The sequence below is a fragment of the Mus caroli genome, chromosome 11 (assembly GCF_900094665.2).
Source record: "Mus caroli chromosome 11, CAROLI_EIJ_v1.1, whole genome shotgun sequence".
Taxonomy (NCBI): Eukaryota; Metazoa; Chordata; class Mammalia; order Rodentia; family Muridae; genus Mus; species Mus caroli.
The window spans coordinates 69641229-69664364 of NC_034580.1; the positions used below are offsets into that span (position 1 = coordinate 69641229).

General features: G+C 40.6%; 1 protein-coding gene and 1 non-coding gene across 3 annotated transcripts in view; one reads left to right on the forward strand and one right to left on the reverse strand.

The window, feature by feature from the left end:
• The window catches only part of Pafah1b1 (platelet activating factor acetylhydrolase 1b regulatory subunit 1), a 53253-nt gene extending 35737 nt beyond the window's left edge, over nucleotides 1–17516 (reverse strand). The window contains exon 1 of one of the 2 annotated variants that reach the window (XM_021175675.2): nucleotides 16336–16990. The gene's annotated coding sequence lies outside the window, so the exon portion shown is untranslated. Of the gene's footprint in view, nucleotides 1–16335; nucleotides 16991–17135 lie in introns of those variants that run through there. The other variant, XM_021175674.2, reaches the window with a different exon arrangement.
• Nucleotides 17517–21884: 4368 nt separating this feature from the next.
• LOC115032621 lies at nucleotides 21885–21991 on the forward strand. The gene has a single exon (XR_003838259.1). It is a non-coding gene; the product is annotated as a U6 spliceosomal RNA (small nuclear RNA).
• The last annotated feature ends 1145 nt before the right edge of the window (nucleotides 21992–23136 follow it).

A 23136-nucleotide genomic window follows, 5' to 3' on the forward strand; every position in this document is an offset into this window, starting at 1 on the left:
CACCACTCCGAACAAACCTTTATTCTTTCTTAAAGACTGGCATTAGCATGTACCAGAGCAATACAGTGATTGTAAAAATCCTACAGAAAGGAAAAGAAAAAAAAAAAAAAAAAAATCGACCAGCTGCCTCAAAACTAATACTTCAACTTTTTATTACCTTTAGCATGTACATTGCTGTTCTGGGTTCTTCTAATATTTTCAAGAGATACTAAGACAAACTCAACTAGAATGGTCTATAATTATGATTTTTTAAAAAAATTAAACCCAAATAGGTTATTGTTGGTGAATGTGTTAGCCCAGCATCCAAGAGGTAGAAAGCAGTCATCCTTAGCTACAGAGCAAGTTTGAGGCCAGCCTAGAATATATAAGATCCTGCCTTTAACCTCAAAACAGAAGAGAAAAAAGCTTAGTCATGAACAATAAAAAAATATCCATGTAAGGGGCTGTGGAGATGGCCCAGAGGTTAAGAATGCATCCTGCTCTTCCAGAAAACTCAATTGTATTGCCCAGCACCCATGCTAGCCAGCTCTTAAGTGCCTGTACCACTAGCTCCAGGGGATCTGATGCCATGCCATCTTTTGGGTCCTCTACAAGTAAACACACACACAGATTAACATAGACTCTGACATAAGCACAGACACGTGCACAGACAGACAGACACACACACAACTGGTGTACCTTATCTTTTGTTTTATTCAAGATAGGGTTTCTCCGTGTAGCCCTGGCCGTCCTGGAACTCACTCTGTAGACTAGGCTAGCCTCAAAAACTCAGAGATCAGCCTGCCTCTGCTGGCACCCCCATCCCCAACACCATGTCTTTTTAACTACAATGCTGCAGGATATTTGATCACACTGTAAAACACAAGATTGTGAACTAGAAAACCCTTGTGTGGCTCAGCCCTGGAAGACACCATTAATCCAAAATGGTTCTGTAAACAGAATTAAACGAAGTGAACCATAGGTCAAGAGGTTGGACAAGTAACCAGTTGAGAGGGAGAGAACCTAAGGGAGTAGAAAGGAGGGGCACTGAGTTGAAGGGTGTTTATATCAGTGGAGTAGGAAGGGCCTTTAAACAGTCTGGTATTTGTTCTTGGTTTTGAAGATAGTATTCTCTTTTTCTGTATGTTACTGCAAGAGGCTGGGGCTGACATTAGGTGTCTTTCCTCTATCACTTTCTACCTTATATATTTTTTTTGTATTTTTAAGTAAGGTCTCTCTTGGCCCCAAGAATTTACCAATTAGCTACTGTCTGGCCAGTGAGCTCCCAGAATGGGCATTTCTCTTTGCCTCACCCCAAGAGCTGGGTTTAGACACACCCTACATCATCATCATCACCATATCTCTCTCCCCCTTCCTCTCCCCCCCCCACAGAGAGAGAGAGAGAGAGAGAGAGAGAGAGAGAGAGAGAGAGAGAGATTTACACATAACTGTGAACTTTGGTTTGTTTTTTTATCAAATGAATCAGATGACGATTGAAATAGAAAAATAAGGACAAGGACAGGAGTGGTGTGACATATAGCAAGACTTTCTCTTTCTCCCTCCCCCCCCCCNAGAGAGAGAGAGAGAGAGAGAGAGAGAGAGAGAGAGAGAGAGACACGTCTTATGTAAATGTTGAGGATACAAACTCAAGTTGTTATGGTTATGCCACAACAAGCACACTACCCACTGAAATATGTCCCCAGCCCCAAGATGTTTTCTCTAGGGTATGATCTTGATCCTATAGGCTGATCTCACAGCAACTGCTCAGAAGTTATAAAAGTAGTATTCCTCAACTGGTTTCTAACTATTATCCACACTAATGTTTGTCTCCATTTGTACAAATAACTTAGAAATGGAGCTAGCAAGATGGCTCTGCAGGTAAAGGTGCTTGCTCACCATCAAACCTAATGATGTGCATGCCACGCATCCCACAGAGTGGAAGGGGAAATCCAACTCCTGAAAACTGTTCTCTGACCTCCACACAGGAGCTAGGGCACACAAGCAAATGTACATGCAAAAACCACACAATTTAAAAAAAAATGTTAGTAGTGTCTGCCCTTAAGAAACTTAACAAATAACTGAAGATGTGAGCTAATGGATTTATTGATTATGTCTTGATAGGCTCTATACTGTAACATAAAGCTTAACAAAATACAATCCACTAAAGAGACACACAATACAGTTAAAAGCTAGAAGGCTAGGGATAGGAAGGCAGGGTAAAAATACTGACAGAACTGTTGTTCTAACTGACTACGTCAGCATTATAAACTAAAAGATTTTAAAAAGAGATGGAATTGGCTGACAATTCTTTGAGGCAGGTTTTGGAAAAGGAAATAATGTGGAAAAAATTAAGTGCAAATTTTGAGTAGTTAGGAAATACAGCCTTACTATAAAGGCTAAAGATAGCAAACAGCTGGAAAGGCTGTTTATCTGTACTCTAATAAATTCCAGAAGGTCAGAAGTGACAAAGACATGTTAACTCTCATACGGTCAAAGAAAACAAATAAATACTTCTAAATAAAGGTGAATTGTGTTTGAGAAAAAGGCAAAGCTGTATTTATTACAGGAATTAGTAAAACCCATAACACTAAGAAGGTGCAGTAGAACACACCCCAGCTCTTGGAGGCTGAGATCAAAGTTTGAACTGGGCTACACAGCAAAACAAATCACCAAAACAACAACAAAAAATTTTCCCAACATTTATTTTACGCTGAAATCTGAGTCCTGGTTTGTAGGAACTGTATTCTGTCAAAGCAATTTATTTCTAGCAGTTTTTCTGAGTTTCTCTTATACTCTGTACCAAGCAGGATGGCACACGTTTAATCAATCCCAGCACTCGAGAGGCAGAGGCCATTGATCTCTGCAGATTCAAGGCCAGCCTGGTCTAGTATCAAGTTCCAAGCTAGTCAGGGGTACACAGTGAATAGGATTATACCAATTTTAAATTCTGCTTAAAGTCTTTCTAGAATCTGAGGGTATAAAACACTATCTGGCATTGTGCACAGAACTCCATGATTTATATAGTTTTAGGTCTTGTTAATAATCATTCACTGCACTGTGGGGTAGTCCTCAATAATCTGGACACAAAAAAGGTATGAATCATAAACTAATTTCTATAGAGAACAACACAAGTTATAAACTTTTTTTTTAGTTTTTTTTTTTTAATAATTTACTTTTATTTTATGTACATTGGTAGTTTGCCTACGTGCATGTCTTGTCTCTGTGTGAAGGTGTTGGATCCACTGGAACAGGAGTTAACTGTCATTGTAAACTGCCATGTGGGTGCTCGGAATTGAACCCAAGTTCAACTGAGGATCAGCCAGTGTTCTTACCCATTAAGCCATTATTGTTATTGTTGTTGTTATTATTATTATTATTATTGAGACAGGGTCTTACTGTGTAGACCCTGAACCTAGATATCTCTCCTTATCCTTACTGCTAGGATTAACAGCTGAGCTATGTTCACATGGTGTTCAGGTTGATCTGAAAGGAGACCGTACAAATATAAATATAGGTTAAAAACTTCTTTTAAAAATTTATTTAGGGCTGGTGAGATGGCTCAGTGGGTAAGAGCACCCGACTGCTCTTCCGAAGGTCCAGAGTTCAAAATCCCAGCAACCACATGGTGGCTCACAACCATCCGTAACGAGATCTGGCGCCCTCTTCTGGAGTGTCTGAAGACAGCTACAGTGTACTTACATATAATAAATAAATAAATCTTTAAAAAAAAATTTATTTATTTTATATGTGAATACACTACACTATAGCTGTTTTCAGACACACCAGAAGAGGGCATTGGATCCCATTATAGATGGTTGTGAGCCACCATGTGGTTGCTGGGAATTGAATTCAAGACCTCTGGAAGAGCAGTCAGTACTCTTAACCTCTGAGCCATCTCTCCAGCCCTTTTGTTTTTTTTTTTTAAACTCAGGGTTGTTTTTTTCCCACCCCCCTAGATTTATTTATTTTATGTACATGAGTACACTTTTACTCTCTTCAGACAAATCAGAAGAGAGCATCGGTTGTGAGCCACCATGTGGTTGCTGGAAGTTGAACTCAGGACCTCTGGAAGAGCTATCGGTGCTCTTAACCACAAAGCCATCTATCCAGCCCCTAAAACCTTTTTAGTTATACAAGGCCAAAAGAAATATATTTACAAACTTAGTTGTAGCAGGATTTTCCCTGTCCAATTAATTTAAATACTACTGAAGCAGGAGGCCTGTGATTGGACAGGGAAAAGGGAGGTGGAGCTAAGAGTTGCAGGGACAGAGCGAGCTGACTTGGAAGAGAAAAGAGGAAGCAAGATGGAGGACAACAAACAGGATGATTCAGATTCAGCATGGCTTTAAATAGCCACAGGTACATATAATTTCACATTGGGATAAAATAATAGGAGTAAATTGTCTAATGTAGGTGGGCAGCTTGTATCATTATCAATTGGCCCTGAAATTATTGGGTGGGCATCTTGTGAATTGAGAACTTATTGTTTTATATATATGTGTGTGTGCGTGTGTGTGTGTGTGTGACTGGTTAATTATAAGCTTCAAGAGTTTTGATTTTACCAGGTTACTGGGTATTGTGATATCTAACCCCGAGGTGGGCGATGATTGCATGGGGCTGGCATGACAATGACCCGCCAAGGGAAAGTACTGAGTCAGGTAGAGACGTCTTGGGAGCCCTGGGCCAGAGTATGCTGAGATGAGAACGCCCTGCTGGAGCCAGGTGGCCCACCGGTGCACAGAGTAGCACAGGAACACATCATTTTCTTTTTATTATTTCCTGCAAAACTTAGTCTGACTTGAAAGTGGTTAGCATGTAACCTCTAGCTAAGTAAATGAATAAACTCAGGTTTTCAAGGTCAAGGAAATGAGGGGGGGAAAGGAGAAAGTTCAGGGATTTGTGATCTAAAATTGATGCTAACAATTTTAATCATTCTATATTTAAATCCAAATCATAAAAATTACTAAGAGAAAAACATTTTAATTAACCTAAGGATAAATTCTGCATGCAAAAACAATCTCATCTGCAAATACTTTACCCATATTCACACCAGCATTCTAAACAGTGCAATGTTAGTTCTCAGAAAACGACTGTTAACTGTTTCTATCTTTAAAATACTCAGGCTGGAACAATGGCTCAGTGGTAAAGAGCACCGACTGCTCTTCTGGAGGTCCTGAGTTCAAATCCCAACAACCACATGGTGGCTCACAACCATCCATAACAAGACCTGATTCCCTCTTCTGGTGTGTCTGAAGAAAGCTACATTGTATTTACATACAATATATTTAAAAAAGAAAACAACAACAACAACAACACACACACACACTCTACTAGGTGAAGTATCACTCACATTGTTTCCTGATGTGCACTTAATATAAAAAACCAGGACAAGAGAGATGGCTCAGCAGGTGAAAGAAGCTCATCACCAATCTTGACCACCTTATCCCTAATCTCAGGACTCACAGGTAAAAGGAAAGAAACAACTAGAAGTAAGTTTTTCTGTAAATATTACACACACACTTACTTTTGCTTTGGGTTTTTGTTTTATTTTGTTTTAAGGCATATATAGCCAGGTGTGGTAGGTAGCACATACCTTTAATTCTAGCACTCAGGAGTCAGAAGCATGCAGATTTTTGAGTCTGAGGCCAACCTAGTCTACAAAGAGATTTCCAGGACAGGCAGGGTTATAAAGTGAGATCCTGTCTCAAAGAAACAAAAAAGGAATATATACAAACAGGAGGCATGTAGCTAGGAAGAAACAAGACAGGATTGAGAATAGGTACAAAAGGGATATATACAATTGCAACTGTAATACTTTATTCTTTTAAAGCTTTAATAGTAGTTACATAGGCATTTTGTTACGTAATTTTTTTCTGTATACATAATGTATTATATAATTAAAAAACAAAATGATGCTAGCAATAGAGCAGGTTAAGACCACTACCTGTTCTGCCAGAGGACCCAAAGTTGATTCCTAACAACCATACCATAGAGTTCACAGCACCTGTCTTTCAGTTCCAGAGGACTGGATGCCTACTCTGGCCTCTGTGGACACCTGCATTCACATGTATAAATCCAAACACAGACACATAATTTAAAAATAAAACTTAGATAAGCATTGTAGTGCATATTTTAAATCCCAGCATTCAGGAGGCAGAGACAGGCAGATGTCTAAATTCAAAGCCAACCTGATCTACAGGTTTACATAGTGAGTTCCAGTAAATCCAGGGCTATGTAGAAAGACCCTGTTTCAAAACAAACAAAAAAACCCAAACAAAGCAAAAAAGGTAAATAAAAATAAAACTTAAAATTTCAAGAATACTTATGACTGTACACAGGTCCATTACAGGCAGAATTTAGTCCCATATTTTGTGTTGCTTATTTTGGTTTGGTTTATAAAACAAGGTCCTGAATGTGTTGCCCAGGCTGGCCCTGACCTTGTTTGTGATAGGTCAGCTTCTGTAGAAACTGGGATTACAAACACCACCATTTCTGACCAGTTCTATATTTCTGATGTCTTAATGAATAGAATTTTGGAGTCAAGCAACAAAAGTTTAAATATCATCATACTGGCTGGTTTTGTGTGACAACTTGACACAAGCTGGAGTTATCACAGAGAAACATCCCTTGAGAAAATGCCTCCATGAGATCCAGCTGTAAGATCCAGTCTCTCAATTAGCAATCAAAGGAAGGAGGACCCATTGTGGGTGATGCCATCCCTGGGCTGGTAGGTTCTATAAGAAAGCAAGCTGAGCAAGCCAGGGGAAGCAATCCAGTAAGTATCACCCCTCCATGGCCTCAGCTTCCACCTCAAAGTTCCTGCCCTGTGTGAGTTCCTGTCCTGACTTCCTTTGGCAATGAACAGCAATATGGAGGTATATACAAGCTGAATAAAACCCTTTCCTCCCCAACTTGCTTCTTGGTTATGATGTTTTGTGCAGGGCAATATGGAGGTATATACAAGCTGAATAAACCCTTTCCTCCCCAACTTGCTTCTTGGTTATGATGTTTTGTGCAGGAATACAAACCCTGACTAAGACAATCACTTTGGTGCCTAGAGGCATAGGTCAGTGGCAGTTCTGTACAGCCTGGATTTCTAAATTGCCAGGAAAAATACAATCAATCTGATCTTTTTGAATCAGATTAGTCATTCACAAACTGGGGAGACATAGCTCAGTAGTTAAAAGCACTTCCTGGTCTTCCAGAGAACCTGTTTGATCTCTAGCAAGCCACAAATTTTCTTAACTCCAGTTCCAGAAGATCCAATACCCTCTTCTGGACTCCTCCAGTAACAAGCACAAACATGGTACACACATACAAATTCAGGCAAAGCACCCACATACATAAAATAAAATTTAAAAAAAAAAAAGAAAGCTAGGGAGGAAGGACTTAAGAACTGTGGTTTAAGAATTATCAAGGAGGCCGGGCGTGGCGGAGCACGCCTTTAATCCCAGCACTCTGGAGGCAGAGGCAGGCGGATTTCTGAGTTCAAGGCCAGCCAGTGAGTTCCAGGACAGCCAAGGCTACACAAAGAAACCCTTTCTCAAAAAAAAAAAAAAAAAAGAGAGAGAATTATCAAGGAGAGAGGGTGGATGGGATAGGGGTTTCAGGGGGGACTGGGAAAGGGGATAACATTTAAAATGTAAATAAAGAAAATATCCAATAAAAAAAAAGAAGAGAAAGAAAATTTATCTAACAGCTTTATTTACTATCCTATTCAACTCTTTTTTTTTTTTTAAGATTTATTTATTCACTATATCTAAGTACACTGTAACTGTCTTCAGATGCACCAGAAGAGGGAGTCAGATCTCATTACGGATGGTTGTGAGCCACCATGTGGTTGCTGGGATCTGAACTCTGGACTTTCGGAAGAGCAGTCGGGTGCTCTTACCCACTGAGCCATCTCACCAGCCCCTATTCAACTCTTATTCGGTAAGTTGTTTCTCAATTCCATTTTCTCACTCAAGCTACTATCTATACTTTCCTATTCCCACTGCACTTAGTATTCACAATTCTACTTCACTCGTTCTCCAGTCAATAATCTTCATTGCCATAGTTCAAACAGTAATCATTCTTTTCATTCTTTTCTGAAAAACTGTGACCTTCACACTGCGATCTATCATCTTTGTTGCCACCCATATAAAATATGTGATACACAATTGATCAGAATGCTTGCCTTTGCTAGAACTTGTTTAATGACTTCTAAATTACCTACTAGCTATACAGAACATACAAATTATATCAGTTTAGCTCATATAATTTTCCATCCTCATAACCCACATTCTCCCCTCCCAAACTCTACCAGTATACATGTAAAAAGTTTCCATGCTCTTGTACCAACATATTGTTGTTTCTACCAAGATGCTCTTCCCCAGTGTCTGCTCCAATTACTTAAAAGAGTCTTTTCAAAATACTGCCTGTAACTCCAATTGAAGGAATCCTACCTCTCTTTGACTTTTGAGGGATCTTTAACACATTGGTATAAAAAACAAATATTCAGTTTCTAATTAGTCAAAATACTTTTTTATTAATTTAACTGAAGTACTTCAATCTTCTTTGGGGGCAGATATAATGATACATATTGTAATTCTAATCTTAGGAGGCTGAGGCAAAAGGATTACTTTAGTGAAGAAGTTGCAGGCTTAAACTAGACCACATTACAAGGTAGCATGATTTTAATCCCAGGACTCAGGCAGCTGATGGATCTCTCCAAGTTCCAGGCCAGGCAAAGACACATACCACATACATAGTGAGACCCTGTCAACCCACCCCCCAATAAAACCACAAGATCCTACTTCAAAAAAGTAAAAAAGCAAACAAACCTGTAAAAAAAAATCCATTAAGAACTATATATGGCTAAATTGTATAGTAAGGTAAGGGAGGCAGAGGCAGGTGGATTTCTGAGTTGGAGGCCAGCCTGCTCTACAAAGTGAGTTCCAGGACAGCCAGAGCTATACAGAGAAACCCTGTCTCAAAAAACCAAAAAAAAAAAAAGAAAAAGAATGATGTGTGTATGTGGGACCATATATATTATGCCTTGGTGCACCTACAGAAAACAGTGTGGAATGATTCTATCCTTGTATATGGGTTCTGGGGATCCAACTCAGGTCACTAGGTTTTCAGGTCACTAATGCCTTTAGTAGCTGAGCCACCTTGATGACTCCAAACATAAGACTTTTTACAATACTTCAAAAGTTAAAATATTTGGCCTGGGGAGTACAGCTCAGTGTTAAAAGCACATATATAAAGCCCTAGGTTTTAAGCCAACACTTAAAAATATTTTTAATTTTTAAATTTCCCCCAAGTTTCAATATTTTCAGCAAACTGTCAAAAAATTTCCTAGTAGGATTTAACTGCCAATTCTTGTCAATGTAAGAGCAAATTAACAAAATGCATCCTTAATTTATCTAGTTAATGCATTCTGTAAAAGTATGTGATCCTGTTCTTTGAGACACTAACCTTCTATAGAAGAACTAGCCCCACCTGACTCTCATACCTTACCTCTAGAGATTTTTGTTCTATTTACAAAGAACGTTAGGCCTCTCTCTCCCTTACACTTACCTATGGAGCCAGGTTGTGCCTATGACCCTGCTCTGCTACTGAGTCACACTCCTAGTCTTTTTTTATCACATTTCACATAAGTCTGAATTCAATCAAGTGTAAAGTATTAAAATAATTTTTATTGTTTTTTTTGAGACAGGCTTTCTTTCTCTGTGTAACCCTGGCTTCCTGGAACTTGCTCTGTAGACCAAGCTGGCCTACAAATGAGATTGGCCTGCCTCCCAGTGCTGGAATTAAAGGCATATACTACCACTGCCCACTAAAATAGTATTTTTAAAGCAATGTTAGGGGCTGGAGAAATGGCTCAGTGGGTAAGAGCACTTGACTGCTCTTCCAAAGGTCCTGAGTTCAAATTCCAGCAACCACATGGTGGCTCACAACCACCTGTAATGAGATCTGATGCCCTCTTCTGATGTGTCTGAAGATAGCCACAGTGTACTTAGATATAATAATAAATAAATCTTTGTGCCAGAGCTAGCTGGAACCGACCAGAGGGAGCAGAGGTAGGTCCTAAATTCAATTCCCAACAACCACATGTAGGCTCACAACCATCTGTACAGCTACAGTGTACTCATATACATAAAATAAATAAATAAAATTTTTAAAAGGCAATGTTAGATATTATCTGACAACCCCTACTCAAATGCCTAAAGCCTTATACCGGCAAAATATCCAATGCAAGAACAAAGGTAACAAATGCCAAATTAAACAATACAGGCAATAAATGAATGCTACAGTCACCATTTTCAAAATTAAGATAAAAAAGGTTAAAGAAAAGAAAGCAGAGAAACAAGTTTACACACTTGATCTCATTCTCATCATATGCTGCACTGGCAAAGTGATGATGCCGCAAGGTCTGAGCTGGGCAGGAGTGTGTCCCACGCCTTCCATAGAGAGACCTTGTCTTGAAAACAAAACAAAAAGATGTCTCACCAGATCCTGGCACCTTGATGCTTGATTTGCCAGCCTCCAGAACTTAGTTTTCTTCAAGGCTTATTTTTAAAAAAGTAAAAAAGCAAAACACTGACATCTGAGCTTGCTCAGTGAAAGCTAGTGCAACATCCCATCCGAAATGAAAACATTTCAAATTATACCCGAGCCAGGACTGGTTTCAAAGAGAATAAACAAACAAACAAAACATTTAAGGGCTGGCAAAGCTGTCTACTAACAAGTTTTGAGTACCCGAGTTTAATCTCTGGGACCCAAATGATTTTAAAGAGAATAGAATCTCGAAAGTTGTCCTCTGACTTTTCCAACTCAGAATGTGGTATGTGTTCCCACACCCGCAACTAAATAAATAAAATGTAAATTGTTTAATTATTTAAGGGAGAGCCTGTGAGAATTTTCAAATATAAAAATGTTCACCTCTTAAACAGCTGCTCTGTAGTTGTTTTGATCATAGACCCTTAATATTTGTGCTTTGTGGTATAAACATGTGAAAACTAAGTATTTGTAAATTTTTTTTTTTCCCAAAGGAGTTAATCACTATAGAAAAGAACTATTTGACCATGTAAGCCAACACCCAGGTGGCACTCCAGCTACTACTTCCCAAGTGACTTCAGGAGAAGAAATTTGTAGAATTTTAGTTCTCTCATAGATGAAAATACCCATCTACTTAAAAGAGAAAGAAAAGTAGAAATTGCTACCAAATTCAGTAGCGACAAACTAGATAATGTTTGACGCAGCTAAATGATAATATTGAGAGCCTGAGAGTGGTGGCTCATGCCTTTCTTTAATCCCAGCACTTGGGAGGCAGAGGCAGGCAGATTTCTGAGTTCAAGGCCAGCCTAGTCTACAGAGTGAGTTCCAAAACAGCCAGGGATACAGAGAAACCTTGTCTCAAAAAATAAATAAATACTATTGAGAGATTGTCTAGAGAATCCCTGACAGATTAGTCCTGTTTTAACAGTCACCAATTTTTAAAAAGAAGCAACCAAAATAATAAGTACTTATGATGACTGTTCCCAGCGAGTATAAAGCGTGGGTAGCAATTAAAAACTAACTAACTCTTGGGCTGGAGAGATGGCTCAGTGGTTAAGAGCACTGACTGCTCTTTGGAGGTCCTGAGTTCAAATCCCAGCAACCACATGGTGGCTCACAACCATCTATAATGAGATCTGATGCCCTCTTCTGGTGTGTCTGAAGACAGCTACAGTGTACTTATGTATAATAAATAAATCTTAAAAAAAAAAACCCACAAACTACCTCTTGTGCCAATGACAAAAATTAATAGAAGTTAAAAGTTCTATTTAAGTGACCGTGCAACGTACAAATTATCATACCAAACCAGTAACCTTGTTGAAACAATCCAAGAAGACGTCAGTGAAGTTAATCATGTTTACACAATATGTTGTAATAGCATCTTTTTTCTTGAAATGCCTTTTTTCTTTTTTTGAGGTTGCAAGATAAGAAGTTAAAGGACAGCTAAGTTATATAGAATTCAAAACCTAGCCTATGTGAGACCCCCATACCAGAACAAAGAAAAGACATACACATTTCCCAAAATGGCTTTTAAAACTAGGACTCATTCTACAGCTAAGCATCTTCAAAATATAAGTAAATTTGCTTTTCTCTTCAGTTTTTCATTGTTAAAAAAAAAAAAAAAAATCAAGCCTAATGATGGTAGCAGTGGCTTATGCCTTGAATCAAGTGCTCAGGAGTCGAGATTCAGAGCCAGACTGAGCTACATAGTGAGTTCCAGGACAGACAGACAAGGCTACACAGAGAATCCATGTCTCAAAAAACAAAACAAAAAAAAAACAAAGATCAATACCCCCAAATCAACACACCCAGGTTTTTCAAGTCAGGTTTTCTGTGTAACCCTGGCTGTAGAACAGGCTGGCCTCAAAATCCACCTGCCTCTGCTTCCCAACTCTTGGGATCAAAAGCTTATGCTACCACATGGCTTAGTTTTATTTTAAATACACTTATCAACCAAAAAAGTATTGATTATATTGCACAAGACAAAAAACAGTAACAAAGAATTTTCACTTCAAATGATTCCTTCTAAAGTCTATAAAAGTAGGCTACCAGTCATTATAAAATACTTTTATAACAGACTTCTATTAGAAGCAATTAAAAATTCTGTCCAGGGCTAGTTCAGTGATGGATAATGCCCAAGAGGCAAGCCTGAGATCTATCCCCAGCACCCCACCCCAGTCTCTTCGTAGGACCACAAGCTAGTGCAGCCATACAACCAACTAAGTATGCAAGCTAACTTTTTAAGTTTTGGGGCAAAAAACCAAAACAAACAAACAAACAAAAAAACCTTATATCACAGCCTTAGAACTGAACATTCGATTTGTATTGTATTTTGCTTTGGGCTTGTTTTTTATTTTTACTTAGTTTTTGGTTTTGTTTTGGGGGGGTGCAAGGGAAAGGCATGTTTTTGTTTCTTTGTTTGAGGCAGGTTGGCCTGGACCTCACAGAGATCCACCTCTGCCTCCTGGGTACTAGAAGGGGCTTGTTTAAAATGGGCAATATGGCTCAGAAAGTAAAGGTGCTTGCTTGCAAGCCTGTCCAACCTGAGTTTGAACTTTGAGACTCAAGAGTGGAAAGAGTACCCCCCTAAATTTGTACTCTGACCTCCTCCACACAAAGAACACACACACACACAAATATAAGTAATGTAAAATAATATTAGTCTGGAGGGAGAGTCCAGTGGTTAAGAGCATTTACTGTTCTCACAGAGGACCAGAGTTTAGTTCTGAGCAGATCACAACCACCTGGCTTCAGAGGACGCAATATGTGCACTTGTACTCACACTTACAACTAGCCACACACACTCATGTAATCAAACTAGAAAGTGCTACCTTAGTAATGACATGGTCTACAATTACTATAGTTCACTTACTGAGATGACAATTGTGAATAATAATATGAACCATATATGAACAAAAAGGTCCCTTTTTCAGATACTTAAAATACAAGCATTAAGTCATTTATACCCATGCACATCCAGATATCCAGATAGCTTTGTATATAATCTAAGAGCCAGCAACGTTTACTTTCCCTTTTCACCATTATGTGTATGTGTCAGTCAGAGGACAAATTGTGGGGCTTGGATCTGTCCACCGTGTGGACACTGGGGATCAAACTCATACTGACAAGCTTAGCAGCAAGTGGTAACTAAACCATCTCACCAGTCCCACTTTCCTTTTCTTAAAACAGACGTGTAACGTGGATGCTCTAAACTAGAAAACCAACAATTATAAGATACTGAGTTTCATTCCCAGAAACAAATCCCTTCATAATATGGATATTTTATCCAGAAAGTTATGTATATAACAGAGCTTAAAAACATACCAAACACTACTAAAAGTGTGGTATGTTGACACACACCTGCTTTGCAGAGCTCAGGCGGCTTCTAAGGTAGAAAAAAGGCAGTTAGAGGCCTGCTTAGGATACATAGGAGTGAGAGCTAAGCCAGTCAAGAGTGTCTGTAACTATCAAGAGCTCAAGGTCAGGACTAGCTCCACAGCAAATTCAAGGACAGCCTGGGCTATACATAACAGTAAGACATCATCTCAAAGGAGCAAGAGAAAGAAGTGGTGAAACCACTCAGTGGATAAAGATGTGTGCCACTAAATCTGACTAGAGTCCAATCCACAGGACCTACATGGTGACAGGAAAGCTGTAATCCTTGTAAATTGATGCACATAAACACATAAAAATGAACAAGTGAAAAAAAAAAGAAATTCAAACAGACTTCATTAAACTTTTAAAAATATAGAATTGTGGGCGCATGCCTTTAATCCCAGCACTTGGGGGGGCAGAGGCAGGCGAATTTCTGAGTTCGAGGCCAGTCTGGTCTAAAGTGAGTTCCAGGACAGCCAGGGGTACACAGANAAACCGTGTCTCCAAAAAAAAAAAAAAAAAAATTGATTTTTAAAACTGATTCCATCAAATTAAGTAAGATTCACCAGGAATGAAAGCACATTTGTACTCTCCATCAAATTATCAGTAAGCTCCTGGGTGGCCGTGAGCTTGGGGTGGAGGCTCACCACTCTTAACTAGGAAGAGTAGGGCTAAAGATATTTGAGACACAATATAGTAATGTTCTCATCCATCACCATAATAGCCTTTCTACTTCCTAACTACATGAAAATTAGCAAAAAATGTAAATACAAAGTTACAACACTCATAAAGTTCATCAGAATTACATTGTCATATTTACAATTCTTTACAAGAAGAAACTAAAGTGGGCTATGCTCTTTATCACAGAAAAGGTCCTATGCAAGAAGCAACACAAGAGAAAAGGTCTATTTAAAGAGCTCTTAATACAAAATAACCACTGTCTATTTTCTCATCTTTGATGTTCATCAAGAGAAAAAAAAAACTATTTTAGTGAAAATTAGTATTCTTAACTTGATTTTTTTTCACTACACCATGCTTTTTGTTGCCAAATATCCCTAGCATTCGTTAATTTAACACCCATTTGGCTAGAATAATTAAAAAAACATTATCCAGAGCATATATGTGGAGTTTTTTTAATACATGCACACACATGGACAATAAGTACTTGTTTCAGAGCAAGGATACTGCCTTTATTCCAATTACTCAATGCCCTTCTTTAANAAAAAAAAAAAAAAAAAAGGTAGAAAAACTGAGATTCTGAGATTCTAAGATCCACTATAGAGAAATGCCTTAATTGTCCCTACAATTAATACTGAATAACCTTACAATCATTAAGGATGAGAAAAAACCCAGTGAAAGGGCAACTGAGCATTTCACAGCTTTGCTGGCGCACCCTTACTCCACCCAGTCCTCTCGGCTCAATGGCTGCTTACAGCAGCCACAAATATTAGCCTATTTTTAAGGGGGTGGGAGGATGTACCAAAACAGGGTATGCTCTGTCAAAACCAACATATGCACAAATATTTTGTGAAAAAACTGGTTTCCTTTCTGACTCTTAAAATTATATATAACAGCTTTAAATATACTACAGAAAATCCTTCCCTCTGAAATCAAACAATGATCTTTTAAATAGACCGTGAAAGAGTAAATTACTCTAAATACATATTCTGTGTTAATAAAAAAAAAAAAACACAATTTGTAACTGCCAATTATTTGCACAACTATGTCCTGAAAGACACATTAGAAATAAAAGCTTGCTAAAGCCTTAATACCAAATCAAATTTTAAAGTTAAAGCTTTTAATGTAAATTCAGCATAGTATTACTAGCATACCCAACTAAGAATATTCCTAATTAAGGGATTGAATCCTGCAGCAATGAAGCTCTACTGCAGGGGGAAATACAGCAAACACTGCTGTGGCAAAATGAAGAGAGAAGACAATATTACTGGTATGAGGCCCAAACAAAGTCTCCACCATCCCACCCCCAGAAAAGAAATTTCACACAAAACAAGCCAACCCAACAAAAAGAGAATTGCTAAAATGACCTTTCTGTTACTGGATCTTTTAAAGGTTGTAAATCTTTAGGAGGGTGTGTTTGAAATTAAAGGTAAGAAAAGCAGTAATTTTATTTTCTCCCAATTGTCTCTTAGGGGGTGGGGGTATCCTTGACATGACATCGCCCATTGAGAATGAGACCACAAATCTGGTACTCTTCAAAGGCACAATTTCTTAGCCAAAAATACTGATAGGAATTACACCCAAACCCAACCTCAACAGAAAATTTCCTGCGCTCCTCCCAAGGAGTTTCTTGCTAAGTCACTGGAAAAAACAGGCAGGTTAATAAAGCCAGGCACCTTGCTTTCTCCTATCTCAAGACTATGAAATTCTTTCCTCTTGGCAGACAAAATAAGCCCACCGTCTCAAAAAACATTTTCTCACCTGGGAGGCTAGAGAGGGTAAATAGTCACAGCGTTTCCTAATGGAGTGGAGAGATGGGATGAAGGGAATGATCGAGAACCTGGGAGCTCAGTGTTAGCAGCGTCAAAAGACAACTCCCGTGCGAGGAGTCAGTAGCGAAAAGGAAAATCCTGCCCGATTCGGTGGGTGGATGCTGCAGATCTTTACTGAATGCAGAGGCTGGACCACCACCGCACCGGGGGGCCGAGGGCCTGCGCGGCGGGCCATCCTCCCCGGGTCCACCCTCAACCTAAGGACAGGCGGAGAACCCGACGCCTGGAAGGCCTGGTAGCTGCTGGAGCCCCGGCGGCGAGTCGCCAGCCGCGGAGGGGTGGGGACTGCGGGTTCGCTTCCGCGGCCCAGGAGGGCTGAGCCCTTTCCCCGAGATCAGAGAGCGACCTGCTATCCACGCCCTTCCCACCCAAGAATACTTTTCTTGCTAAGTCACGGCGGCAGGAGGGCGATGCCGCCCGAGAGGCCACGGCTTGAAGCCTCAGCAGCCCGAGTAGCCCGCTGCCAGGGTCGGAGGAACCGGAGCCAGGGCAAGCACCCTCCCAGGCCAGGGCCCCCTCCTCGGTGCCTCTCACTCAACGGCCGTCGCGGCCGCCATTTTGAGAGCGAGGAGAGGAGAAGAAGAAGGAGGAGGCAGCGGCGGCAGGGGGAGGGGAGAATGGGAGGGAGGGGACCGGCGCAGCCACATCGTCAGGCCGCCGGCCCGGCCCGCAGCCGCCCGAGCGCGATGGAAGAGACAGAGGGGAGGGCACAGAGCGTCGCCGCCTTACCGGAGCGCTGCACCACCGCCTCCGCAGGGCCTCTTCCGTCCTTCACTCCCATCCACCAGCGGGGGAGGGGGAGGGAGAGGGAAGGGAGGAAGGAGGGAGGGAGGGAGGGAGGGGGAGGATGGCGCGCTGGGCCCGGTCCCGGGGAGGGGGAGGGGAGGGCCGCGGGCGGGCTCCTCGGCCGTTCCGGGGCTCGAGCCCTAGCCCAGCGTTCGCTCGTCCTCTCGCTCGCGCCTGAGCGCTCCCCTCCGGCTCCTCCTCGCTCCCTGGACTCTCGGCTCGCTGCTCCTTCGCTCCCTCACTCGCTATCTCGGCCGCCGGACTCCGCCGCCGCCCCGCCGCTCCAGCTCCGTCTGTCACAGGAGCTGCCCCAACGCCCTGACGTCACCGCGCCGCCGCCGCCCCAGACCCGCCAGGAAGAGGGAGGGGAGCGGAGGGCCCTCGGCGCATGCGCGGGCCGGGCCTGGGCCTGGGCCTGGGCCTGGGCCTGGGCCGCGCGCCCTTCCGCAGGGTGAGCTGGCGTCTGTACCCCGAGCCGACGGGCGAGCTTGCGCACGGTCCGCGGCTTTTCTCGCTTCTGCCCCCTGATCCCTTGGGAAGCACCCCTTTTTCTCTAGACTGCCTAAAGGCTGGCGTCCATCACGACTCTAGCTCTGCTTCAGCGGTCACTGCGCTGTCCCGGCGGACCGCGGGTACCCGGTGCAAAGGCATCTCGGCCCCTGCTGACTAGAGCAGGAGCCAAGCCAGGATGCTTCCTTTCTGCCTTAGCCTGTGGGATTATTCCCCATCCCCCACCTACCTACCCACCCCAAAGGACCAAAGTAAATTGGTGGGCTTGGACAGAAGAGCTGTTGAGGTTAAAAGGCAGATGGACTGCCTTGTGTTCCTTTCTGGTACAGATTTTTAATTGGAAGGAATCGCCTGTAGATGTGATTCAGCTATTCTTTTCCTTAGTCACTTGTATTCATCAGAGATTCTGGAAACTGAAATCCACAGAAAGACCTGGAACTTTATTCTCTACAAAACATGTCTGTGTTTTACTATATTATGAATTATATATTGATGACAAGTCTGGGGGGATTTGATGTCAATTTTTTCCACAAAGAGACACTTGATTTTTGAAAGGGAAGGTTTGGGGCTCTGAATAATTCAATATAGGATATTTAAGTATTGAATGAGATTACTTCATTATCCACTTGTGTTTTCCAGCACTGAGGCGTAACTGATTCTATAACTTCCCTCGATGAAGGTAAATACTGTAAAAAGCGCTTGGGAAGCTGCAGAGTTAATGTCTCCAGTATGAATCCTGGTGTCACCACTGGGAATGTGACCTTGACTAAATTATCATATCTTTTTGGCCTCAGTATCAGTATAAAATAAACCTAGTAGCCAAACAAAGTGGCACATGGCACGTAGCCCAAGCTACTCAGGAGGCAGGAGACCAGCAAGAGCCCAGAAGTTCTCTGCAAGCCTCAGGAGCATCCTTTTTATAAAAAACAAGAAACAATGATGATGGTAATAAACAAGCTAGGGTAAATATCTGTAATGCTAACACTGAGGAGACGGAGGCAGGAGGCTTGCCACATGTTTGAAGCCAGCATGGTGTATATAGTAAGACCCTATCTTAAAATAATGACTTAAAGATGGACATGGTGTTTTAATGTCAGCACTTTGGAGGCAGAGACAGGTGGATCTTTCCAAGTTCAAGAGCCTTCTCTACCCAGTGAATTCCAGGACAGACAACTGCATAGAGAAACCCTGTCTCCAAGAATAAATACTAATTGAGCAAACCTTGGGTGGAAGCACACATCCCTTATTCCAGCATGGAATGGCTGAAGAATAAGGATCACAAGTTTAAGGGCTACCTGGAAAACTCAAATGTTTTTAAATGTATCATTTTTAAAAGGGTGAAGACACAGCTCAGTAGTAGAGTACTTGCTGAGAGAAAGAAAAAAAATTATAGAATTGATTTATCTGTGAGGCTTTTGTGAGACTAGATGTTGCATGGGTTAATGCATGAGGTTTGATTCATAACTCATGTAACCGTTACTGTCTAGAACCAAAGCCAGTCTCTTTGTGTTGGGATGGCTTATCTTTATCCCTAGAAATTTTTTTAAAAAATGTAATCCAATGGCCTGAAGGGATTAGTTCTTTTTTTTTTTTCCTTCATCAACACAAGAAACTAAATCAAATAATCAGTATTTGGATTCTGTAGTCAAAACTATGGACAGCATGAGACAGAGGCCTGATCCTATCACTTATATCCAAAAGCAGCCAAGAAACATTCAATATATTAAAGTGTCCCTGATTCTAAGAATTCACCCACCTCTCATTTTTTATCTTTTGAAATATTCAATATTGCCTGGTATCTTGTTTAATATTTAATCAGATGAGTGAATCAGTTCTTTAGGGTTTTTTTGGTTTGGTTTGGTTTGTTTTTTGTTTTGGTTTGGTTTTTTTGGGTTTTTTTTGGCTTTTCGAGACAGGGTTTCTCTCTAAAGCCTTGGCTGTCCTGGAACTCACTTTGTAGACCAGGCTGGCCTCGAACTCAGAAATCCGCCTGCCTCTGCCTCCTGAGTGCTGGAATTAAAGGCANTTTTTTTTTTTTTTTTTTTTTTTTTTTTTTTTAACGAATGCTCTAAAAGGCAACAAAATTGCTTGGAAGCACATTGATAAACACCAATTTAATACAAGTAGGTAGCCTTAACTCGAATAAGCCCTGAGATCACATGTTTTATGTATAGAAAAATATAAGACCTAGATTGTACAATTATGTACTAAAATAAGTAAAGATTTTATTTATGTAGCAATCCTTCAAAAAAGCAGTAAGTCTCCTTTGGGGGAAGATATAACATTTTTCTCCCTGGATTGTAATTTTTCTGAACAGATCATATGCTTAAATTGACATGAAGCAACTGTGTTACAGTTCTGTGCGTTTTCAGTTAGTTGCTAACACTGTATATCCACTTTGACAAATACTTGTCTACTGAAAATGGAGAATTAAGACATCTGTGCCATCAATCATAGTTCATAAGTCCTTATGTAGAACCTAGGTCTCCTCAGGAAACATTTACTAATGGATGTTTTGAATAGTGTTTATATTTTCTTGTGGAAAAAATAAACATTTCATTTTTTTTTCTAAGAACAATCTAACAATCCCTCCATTCATTTGAATTACAAATCTTTATTTTTCCAGTAGACATTTTCAAATTTGTTTCAATTGCTGCAGCAAAATTAGTGTTACTTAAAACAATTCTGCAAATAAGCTGACTGGAAGAAACAATCCAAAAATATTGCTACTGGGGAGAGAACAAAATGTCTTCTATAAGTATGGCCAAAGGAAAAATTGTTTACAAAGGGTAAGAATGTTAAAACTTTGTTCTAAGGAGCCAAGGAGATTGTTCTGTAGGTAAAGTGCTTGCTCCTCAAACATCAGGACCTGAGTTTGATGCCCCACATGCTGGTAAAAGCCAAGTGGGTATCAACCACCACACACATGTGCAAGCAAACTCCCACATATGAACATGAACACGCAAAAGAAAAATCACTCATCAAAAAAAAAAAAAACCAACAATTTTTTTGAAAGTTCAACTGGCCTCTGTAGTTTACAGGAAAATGTCCAATGTCATGTGTGAAAATAATAGAGAAATAAACTAACAAATGGTAAGAAGGAAGCTTGGGGAAATGCAAGTTATATAAGTTAAAGTCCATTCAGAAGAGAACCATGACCCAACTGACCAGGCACTGACTCTAGGAGAGTTCCACTCATTAACTTGGGTACTTGAAATTCCACAAGGCATAGATGTGTCAGTGTGGGCAGATCCAACGAGACCAGTCATTCTTCTCAGCATCGTGACATCCGGATGTGTCACGAACATTGCGAGCACATAAAAGCAAATGAAAGGGAATCCACAGAGTCAAACTCTCAGCTTAGTGGAACAAGGAGGAGCCAGAGGGAACCTTTATAATCCAAATACTTTAAATAGACATGAAATATACATAGGAAAAAAAAAACCTATGGGTGGGGGAAATGGGTCAGCAGGTAGAAGCATTTGATGAGAGAGACAACATGAGTTCTATCATCCAGATCCACTGATAAGATGAGAAAACTGAATTCAACAAGTTGTCCTATGACCTACATGCACACTCCGTGGCACACTCATGTCCACACTGACATGTGACAATGATAATAAAGAAAAGTTAAAGTACTAATATAAACAACACAAAAAGATGTATGCTGTCCAATAGGATGTCACTGAAGAGACCGAGCACAGGGTCTTTGTCTTCATGCCTGTTTCTGTGTACTTAGTGGATAAAGGGTTATTTTTTAAAAGATTTATTTATATATATGAGTACACTCTTGCTCTCTTCAGACACACCAGAAGAGGGCATACCATTACAGATGGTTGAGAGCTAACATGTGGTTGCTGGGATTTGAACTCAGGACCTCTGGAAGAGCAGCCAGTGCTCTTAACCACTAAACCATCTCTCCAGCCCAGGTTAGCTCTTATTTGGAGAACTTAAAGAAGTCTTTGTGAAAGAGGTGGTTTTTATTTTTTTTTTTAATTTATTTTTTTGTTTTTTGTTTTTTGAGACAGGGTTTCTCTGTGTAGCCTTGGCTGTCCTGGCACTCACTTTGTAGACCAGGCTGGCCTCGAACTCAGAAATCCACCTGCCTCTGCCTCCCAAGTGCTGGGATTAAAGGCGTGCGCCACCACGCCCGGCCTAGAGGTGGTTTTTAAATAGATTTTGGTACTCATTTCGGCAACACATATAGGACAATTGAAAGGACATAGAAAAGATGCACACAGCCCCTGTGCAATGATGACACACAAGCTCATAAAGCATTTCACACTTTAAAATAATTAAAATGAAATCCATTTCTGAAAATGGCAAAGGAGGAGCTGGGGTGGGGGTGTAGTTTAGTTGATAAAAATGCTTGTCTGGAATGCTGGAATCCCCAGCCTCAAGCAGTACTTGCCAACAGAACAGAAGCCCTCAGGAGGTAGAAGCAGGAGAATTACGACTTAAAGGGCACCCTAGGCTTCAGGAGACCCTGTTTCAAAACAGCAAACAAAGAAACAGAATAAAGAACATGCTCATTTTGACCCACCCTTTTGATTTTAAGAAAATTTTAAATCTCCTGTTGAGGGTTGGAGAGTTGGCTCCACAGTTAAAAGCAGTGGTGGCACACACGCGTTTAATCCTAGCACTTGGGAGGCAGAGGCAGGCAGATTTCTGGCTAGCCTTGTCTACAAAGTGAGTTCCAGGACAGCCAGGGCTATACAGAGAAACCCTGTCTCGAAAAACAAAACAAAACAAACAAACAAATTACAGAGTCATAGCAGATTTTGTGTCATCTGGGTTTGCACACATTCCTCTCCACGTTATTTTACACAGGTTAAATATATTAGTTTGTGTACTAGTAATTTAGTGTGTCGTTTTAAGACAAAAAGCAGCCTATTTGTTTATTTATCTAGGATAAGAGTGCTCTACATAACTCAAAGCTAGCCCTGAACTCACACAATCCTCCTACCTCAGACTCCTGAGTGCTGAAATTTAAGATATTTATCATCACACCTGTTGTCACTTTAAAAAAAAATACATAGATTAAAAAATAAATAAAACAAGCCAGGCAGTGGTGGTGCACATCTTTAATCCCAGTACTTGGGAGGCAGAGACAGGTGGATCTCTGTGTGTTTGAGACCAACTTGGTCTGTAGAGCGAGTTCCACGACAGTCAGGACAGTCAGGACAGACAGAGAAACCCTGCCTCGAAAAAAACAAAACAAAACAAACTAATGAAAATTAATGAAAAACAGCCTACCATTATAACACCTAAAAGGTTAATAATAATTCCTCAAGGAAAATTGAAATTGCCCTTTGTTCTTTGCCCTACTGAAGGCCTGGAGTGATCAGAAACCGTGGATAAGCAGAACAAGCAGTGCAATGAAGCAGTCCTGTATGGCAGAACTACCCTGGAATATTCGAAAACTGATGACTAT